The sequence below is a fragment of the Dromiciops gliroides genome, chromosome 3 (assembly GCF_019393635.1).
Source record: "Dromiciops gliroides isolate mDroGli1 chromosome 3, mDroGli1.pri, whole genome shotgun sequence".
Classification (NCBI taxonomy): domain Eukaryota; kingdom Metazoa; phylum Chordata; class Mammalia; order Microbiotheria; family Microbiotheriidae; genus Dromiciops; species Dromiciops gliroides.
In genome coordinates this window covers 563,301,618-563,309,500 of record NC_057863.1, presented here as the reverse complement: position 1 = coordinate 563,309,500, position 7,883 = coordinate 563,301,618, and the positions used below count along the sequence as shown (strand labels likewise).

At 35.0% G+C, this 7,883-nt stretch overlaps 1 pseudogene; it reads right to left on the bottom strand.

The window, feature by feature from the left end:
- Positions 1-2,334: 2,334 nt before the first annotated feature.
- LOC122750328 lies at positions 2,335-2,929 on the bottom strand (annotated as a pseudogene).
- Between the last annotated feature and the right edge of the window lie 4,954 nt (positions 2,930-7,883).

The window sequence follows — 7,883 nt, the reverse complement described above, 5'->3', positions numbered from 1 at the left end:
TTGAATAAATTATTATTATGATGATGATCTGTAAAGGATGTATTTAATTGTTTCACCTTTCTGAAGTTTTGCTTTCTTTGTGCCTTAGGAAATAATGACTTTTTATTAAGGAGCCACAAAATTCTTTTAAAAAGTGCAAATTCCTTAAAATGCCCCTTAAAACATTCCTAATCATCTATCATATGTAATTTTTCTTATGATATTTATAGCTCCTTAATTTCTTTCTTATTTGTCTAATTCTACAGGAAACATTTTGAAGTCACCAATAATGATCATTTTACTAGCTACCTCTTTCTGCAGTTTGGTTAGAATTAAAAGTTAAGAATCACTCAACAGGTAAGAGAGTTGCATGCTGACAATGAATGGTTGCAATGACTCATGAAAAGAAGAACCATAATGGAGAAGTGTTATAAATTATATAATCAAAGAATTGCATAATTTAAAAAATGTATTATTCAATAGCCAAGAGAATGTATAGGTAATGCAAAGACTATATACTTTATTTGTAACCTCATGATGCCAAGAGAACTTGAGGGAGGCCCTTACCATAGTCTGATCCTTTGTGGAAAACTAACAGAAGAATATAGACAAGAATTAAACAGCATAGGCAAGCATGGATGACTTGTGATCCACATCATTGAATGGGATATGCACATCAATGATCTTACAATACGTTTGAATATTTCAGTATTGTTTCATTGTCAATGATGCTTTTAGTTATAATGTAGTTTTCTTCTTCATCTCTCTTAATTATATCTATTTTTCTGAGATCACAGTCATTACTCCTGGTTTTAAAAAAAAAACTCAGTTGAGGTATAGTAAATTCTACTTCAACCTCATTTAAACTCAATGAACATTTCTCTTTTGAATGTGTTTCTTGTAAACCAAAAGAATTATTAGGTTTTGTCTTTTGATATATTCTGTCATTCTTTTTATAGGTGAGCTCATCTTATTTAAAATTAAGGTTCTAATTGTTTCCCCAATGAAATCCCATTAAAATACCTTCAGTGTTTACTGTTTCCACTTTAGATAAAAAATGGAGGAAAGGGGAATGAACACTAGGTGTCTATAGGTAATATTTTCTGAAACAGTCTTAGTCCTTTTTCTCTCTTCCTATTATCTCAGTTAAGATTTGAATAACTGAGTCTTCTGTCTCTGTTTCTCTTTGTCTCTCTCATGAGCTCATAGTAGTGGTAATTAATTTTGCTTGTGGTTAATTTTACCTTAACTTCAATCTTACTCTCATATGACTTTCCTTCATCTCTCTGCCTGAGAACAGTATTCTTTATGCTTTATTTTATTTTAATCCTTATAATATATATTTCTGTTCAACCTTCCTTTCTCTGGATTAGATACCAGTAAAGTAAATAATACTACCACCTCAGCATCCCCATATCCATGTTTGAAGTACAATAATTTTTTCCCCCTGTGGCAATCCATTATAATAAATAGTAAAATCTTTACTCCTTCTTTCCCTGGTATATTCTGGGTTGCCCCCATCTCCACCTTCTGTTTGTTTGTTTTGATTACAAAACCACTGAGTTTGGTTTTCTTGCTATCATTATTGTTGCCTCATTGACAATCAGAGATGTTGAAGTCTGAAGGGACAATAATTTCTTCTTTACTTTTCAAGATTTAAACACTTGAATACCTATTTCAGATAGTTCAAACTTGATTCCACTTCAATGTGATGATTTTTTAAAATGAACTGCTTTGCTTGCCTGCTGAAGGCTCTTTTCAATTCTCATTTTCTTGATAGAAATGCTTAGAATTGATCTCTTCTTTCAGAAGTCCCTTCTCAGACTCACTGTGGCTCCCCTTTCCTCAAAGGATTATGTTCAGCTTTGCAGGACAATTTGTTATTCTGTGGCATAGACCTTTATTCTTTGTCTTTTAGTATTCCATGTTCCAAAATTTTCTTTCCTTTTTTTGTATTATATAATAGACTCTTATGTGATTATGAGTGGGATTCTTTGTTAAATGATCCTAACTAAGAGCATTGAATCTGATGATGATGTTTCTGGGCTATGAAATTTGGGGCTTCTTTCTAGTTGTATCTTTGAATTCTTTTTTTAAAATAAAAACTTTTCTCTTAGTTTCCAATATCTGTAAGACATTTTTGTTTATAATTTCTTAAGATATGATATACAGGGGGCAGCTAGGTGGTGCAGTGAATAAAGCACCGGCCCTGAATTCAGGAGGACCTGAGTTAAAATCCAGCCTCACACACATACTTGACACTTACTAGCTGTGTGACCCTGGGCAAGTCACTTAACCCTCATTGTCCTGCAATTTTTTTTAGTGTTGTCTTTAATGTAACAAGGAGGAGGGGAATTAGTTTTTGTAGCCTCGGCTGGCACGGTGGCCCCCGACACTTTTGAACTTTTGGCCCTTGGATCATACATATGGTTTGGTGTGGCTGTGGGGAGTTCCAGGTGCCTTCCCAAAATGCCTGTATACCTCATGGCCCTTCCGTGGACCAGACACCAGGACAGTGCCCTTGACCTTGGGTGAGCTCATGGCCAGCCGGTTAAAAGTGAGGATCTTCCAACCCAGCATTGAGGATGTGATTCCGGGCATTGCTAGTAACACGAAGAGCACACACCTTCAGCTTGGGGACATCCTGGATGCTCACATCATCAGTCCTGGTCCCAACAACCACAGCTGTTTTGTTTTCCCTGCCCGGCAGTTTCATCTTCCTGATCATTCAGGACAGGGATGGGGGAGGGGCAAGTCGGGGCAGTTAGTCCGGCTCATGAACAGCCTTTTCAACACAACCTTGTTGAAGCACAACCTTGTTGAAAGTCGAGTTGGTTCTACAGGCCAGGAACCAGTAGAGCTTCACCAACAGCCGCAGGTAGATGTCCTGGCTCTTGGGCTCCTTGCGCCGGACTTTCCCGTCCTTGTTATGGTGAATGTCGACTCCCATGCTGGTGGCCTACCAAAGACCAGCCCAACCAGGAAAAGCATTGTCCTGCAATATTAAAAAAAAAAAAAAAGATGTGATATGCAAGTATTGTGTCTTCCCTGGGAATCTGATTGTTTAAAAATTATCTCTTTTGCTATCTTCATTGTTATCCAACTCAGTTATTTTTTATGTTTTTCCAACTTTTCAATCCTTAGATTTTACTAAACAGATATTGTTGTATCCCTGAATATTCATATTTTTCCCATAGTCCTTTCCCCCCAAAGTGCTCAGTATTCTGCTAAAGGTTTCCATATTCTGTAACTAGGCTTTTTATTTCCCTTTCAAGTTTTTCATCTTAAACTTTAATGTAACTCCTTATTTCTTCTTCAATTTCTCTTTCAAGAGCTTCCAAGGACTTTCAACAGAGCCCTTGTCATCAGACTAGTCTCTTTTCTGAAGTTTTATTGATAGTTATTAAAGAAGTATCCTTTTCTTCTAATTTATCTTGCAATTCTTTTTAAAAGTATTTATTATTTTCCAGTTACATGTAGAGATAGTTTTCAATATTTATTTTTATAAGATTTCTAGTTTCAAATTTTTCTCCCTCCCTCTTCCCCAAGACAGCAAGTAATATGAAATAGGTTATATATGTACAATCACATTAAGCATATTTCTTCATTAGTCATGCTGTGAAAGAAAATCAGAGCAAAAAGGAAAAACCTCAAAAAAGAAAAAACAACAACAACAAAAACAATAGAAATAGTATGGTTCAATCTGCATCTAGATTCCACAGTTCTTTTTTTTCCTGAATTTGGAGAGCATTTTCCATCATGAGTCCTTTGGAACTTTCTTGGACCACTGTAATGCTGAGAAGAATCAGTTTTTCACAGTTGATCAGTACATAATGTTGTTGATACTGTGTACAATGTGCTCATGGTTCTGTTCACCTCACTCAGCATCAGTTCATGTAAATCCTTCCAGGTTTCTCTGAAATCTGCCTGCACATCATTTCTTATAGCACAACAGTTTTCCATTACATTCATATACCACAACTTGTTTAGCCATTCCCCAATTGATGGGCAACCCATCAATTTCCAATTCCTTGCCACCACAAAAAGAGCAGCTATAAATATTTTTGTACATGGGGGTCCTTTTCCTTTTTTTATGATCTCTTTGGGAAAATGACTTAGCAGTGGTATTGCTGGGTCAAAGGGTATGCACAGCTTTATAGCCCTTTGGGCATAGTTCCAAACTGCTCTCCAGAATGTTTGGATCAGTTCACAGCTCCAGCAACAATGCATTAGTATTCCAATTTTTCCACAGCTCCTCCAAAATGTATTTTTTTCCTTTTCTGTCATATTAGCCAATATGATAGGTGTGAAGTGGTACCTCAGAGTTGTTTTAATTTGCATTTATCTAATCAATAGTGATTTAGAGTATTTTTTATATGGCAATAGATAGCTTTGATTTCTTCATCTGAAAACTGCCTTTTCATATCCTTTGACCATTTCTCAAATGGGAAATGACTTGCATTCTTATAAATTTGACTTAGTTCCCTATATATTATAGAAATGAGGCCTTTATCAGAAACACTGGCTGTAAAAGTTATTTCCCAGCTTTTCCCCTCCCTTCTAATTTTGGCTGCACTGCCTCTGTTTATGCAAAATCTTTTATATTTAATGTAATCAAAGTCATACATCTTGCATTTCATAATTTTCTCTATGTCTTTTTTGAACATAAATTGTTTTCCTCTCCATAGATCTGAGAGGTAAACTCCTCCTTCCTTTCCTTATTTACATATGGTATCACCCTGTATGTCTAAATCATGTTCCCAATTTGGCCTTATTTTTGTATCAGGTGTAAGATTTTGGTCTTTGTCTAGTTTCTGCCATACTATCTTCCAGTTTTCCCAGAAGTTTTTGTCAAATGTTGAGTTCCTATCTCAGAAGCTTGAGTCTTTGGGTTTATCAAGCAGTAGAATACTATAGTCATTTACTACTGTGTCTCCCGTGTCTTACCTATTCCATTAATTTACCACTCTATTTCTTAGGCAGTACCAAATAGTTTTGATGACTGCTGCTTTATAGTATAGTTTCAGATTTAGTAGGGCTAACCCACCTTTCTGTGTATTTTTTATTAGTTCCTTTGATATTCTTGACTTTTTTGTTTTTCCAGATAAATTTTATTATTTTTTCAAAATCTATAAAATATTTTTAGGTAGTCTGATTGGTATGGCATTGAATAAGTAAACTAATTTAGGTATAACTGACATTTTATTATATTATCTCATCCTATCCATGAGTAACTGATATTTTCCAATTATTTAGATCTGATTTTATTTGTGTGAAAAGTGTTTTGTAATTGTGTTCATAAGAATTCCTGGGTTTGTCTTGGCAGGTAGACTCCCAAGTATCTTATACTGTCTACAGTTACTTTAAAAGGAATTTTTCTTTCTATCTCTTGCTGCTGAGTTTTGTTTGTCATGTATTGCAATTCTCTTAATCCCAAATACTTCTTTATTGAATTGAGTTTTCCTATGCTTAATCATATCCTCAGTCTTTCTGGGTATTTTTTCTTCTTTTTTCCCCATAGAGTATTAGCTGCTGAATTCTCCCTTTATGAGGTTTGGAGGGCTCTAAATAAATTGCTACTGAGGGTGAATTCAGTAAGGAATGGATGGCAAAGGTTTGTCTTTCTTGTTCTTAGTACTAAACTTCTCTCAGCATAACTGTCAAAGTCACATGTATCCCTTGACTTTGAGGTTTATAGTGGAGATCAGTTAACTGAAATCAACCATGAATAATCTTCAGCTTTCATTTTGAGGTGACAGTGAGGGGGGTGGGAGCAAGTACAACAATGTCTCTCATAGTATAGATGTTATCTGCTTTTATTTCTCTCTTCCTCCCCTTTTCTAGAGATTAGCAAATAGAAATTTCTTTCCATTTTCCTCTTTTAGGTTTTCATAGTTTACTTCATTTGATACAGTTCTTATTGTTTTGGGGTACTGGTAGAGAGAATTGGTTCATGCTGGAAATGTTTTCCATTTTATTGGAATTGTAGATTCTTAAAGTTTCTTTTCCTCAGTGTCTAATTTGTCTTAGGCTCCCAGTGTAGATACTCTCTTTTTCTCATTTCATACTGTATACTTTAAAAAAAACAACCTATGTAATAAACATCACACATCATTTTCAAAGTTACCATGCTTTTCTGTGTTTCCTTCTTTTCTTTTGTTTTCTGCTATGCAGTTTTTATTTTTTCTCTCTCCCTCCCCACCCTGCCCTAGAGAAGTCTACCATTAGAGTAAAATATGGGCAACTACATATATATATGTTTATATATATATATGTGTATATTTATACATGTACATATAAATATATATGCATATATATATAAAACCATACTATACATACTTCTATTTATTCATTCTTTCTCTGGATTTGGATAGCATCTTCCTTCAGATATCTTTTCTAGATGATTTGAATATTTATAATATTCAAAATGACTTAGACACTTTTCACCAGTTGCTGCTGCTGTCCTGAGGACACTGTTAGGATGCCAGTGAGAGCTCCAAATCCTTTGAAGTTTACTTGTGAAGGGTTGGAGGGGAGCTGAACAAGGTTAATCCCCCATGATACTCCATGACCTTGTGGAAAGATTCAAGGGGTATAGTCAAGTTTCCTCAACCTTTACTCAGTCCCAACAGAGCTTTTGTTGAGAATCACTCCAGTTCATACGATTTTAAAAGACTCCTTGCAAATAGTTCAATACCACTTCTCACTTGGTTAGGAAGACTTGAATTCAAATCCTGGCTCAGACACTTACTATCTGTGTGACAATGGGCAAATCATTTAACTTCTGTTTGCCTCATTTTCCTCAACTGTAAAATGAGGAGAATACTAGCACCTTACCTCCCAGATTTTTTGTGAGGATCTTGTTAATATTAATTATTATTATTAAATTATCAGTGATAGAAGACATATCAGAATCTTTTACCTCCTTGCTCCAATATAGATACAAATTTGAAAGACCACAGGACTACCTTTCCTGTCTCCATGTGATAGAAAATAATATCTTCTAATACTAATATATCCTTGGACACATAAGTATCCTGTGCATTAGTTTTCTACTTTTCCATTCTCTAGTGCATACATTGGGTTACTATATAATCACCCATATGAAGAAGTTTTTCTTATCAAATATAGGAACTGAAATGAGTAGGAGAAACTGATCAAGTCTCTTAATTTTAAAACTGCTTGAACTAACACAGAGAATGATAATTTTGATTTCTGCAATGAGTAGCCATGATTTAGTGCCTTAGATAAAATCAAGTGACAGAATCATGGAATTATAGAGTTGGAAAGGAAATTGATGGTCAGTTAATCCAACTCATACCCCAAAAAAGAATCCTTACCATAACTTACCTCATAAGTAACTGTTGAGATCTCTCATTTTGCAGATGATTCAGTGATTTACCCAAAGTTACACAGATAGCAAATGTCAGAGCCAAACATTGAATCCTGGTATTCTGACCTCAAATTCAACCTACTTTCCACTGTACCACCAGTGATTCCTTCTCTTTTCATTCCATATTTCCTCCTGTGCTTTAGTCCTCTATTTCTAATTTCCTTTTTTTGGCATTTCTACCTGAATGTACTACTAACACTTCAATTTCAATGGACCTGAAGCTAAAGTCATTATCCTCTCCCATAAACCACTTCCTTTCTCCTCCAATATCTTCTATTTCAATTAATACAGAAGTAACTTTTGAGTCTTCTCTCTCCCTGGCTCCCATTACTCAAATAAATCTTTCTAACCACCCTCATATCTATCCCTTTCTTTCCATTCTCATCATCAATGCTTTAGTATAAATTATGATTACCTCATTCCCAAACTATTGCAAGAGCTCCCTAACTGGTTTTCCTACCTCTAATTTTTCCTGCTCCCCAATACATCTCTCACATTTGCCAGATTTTAA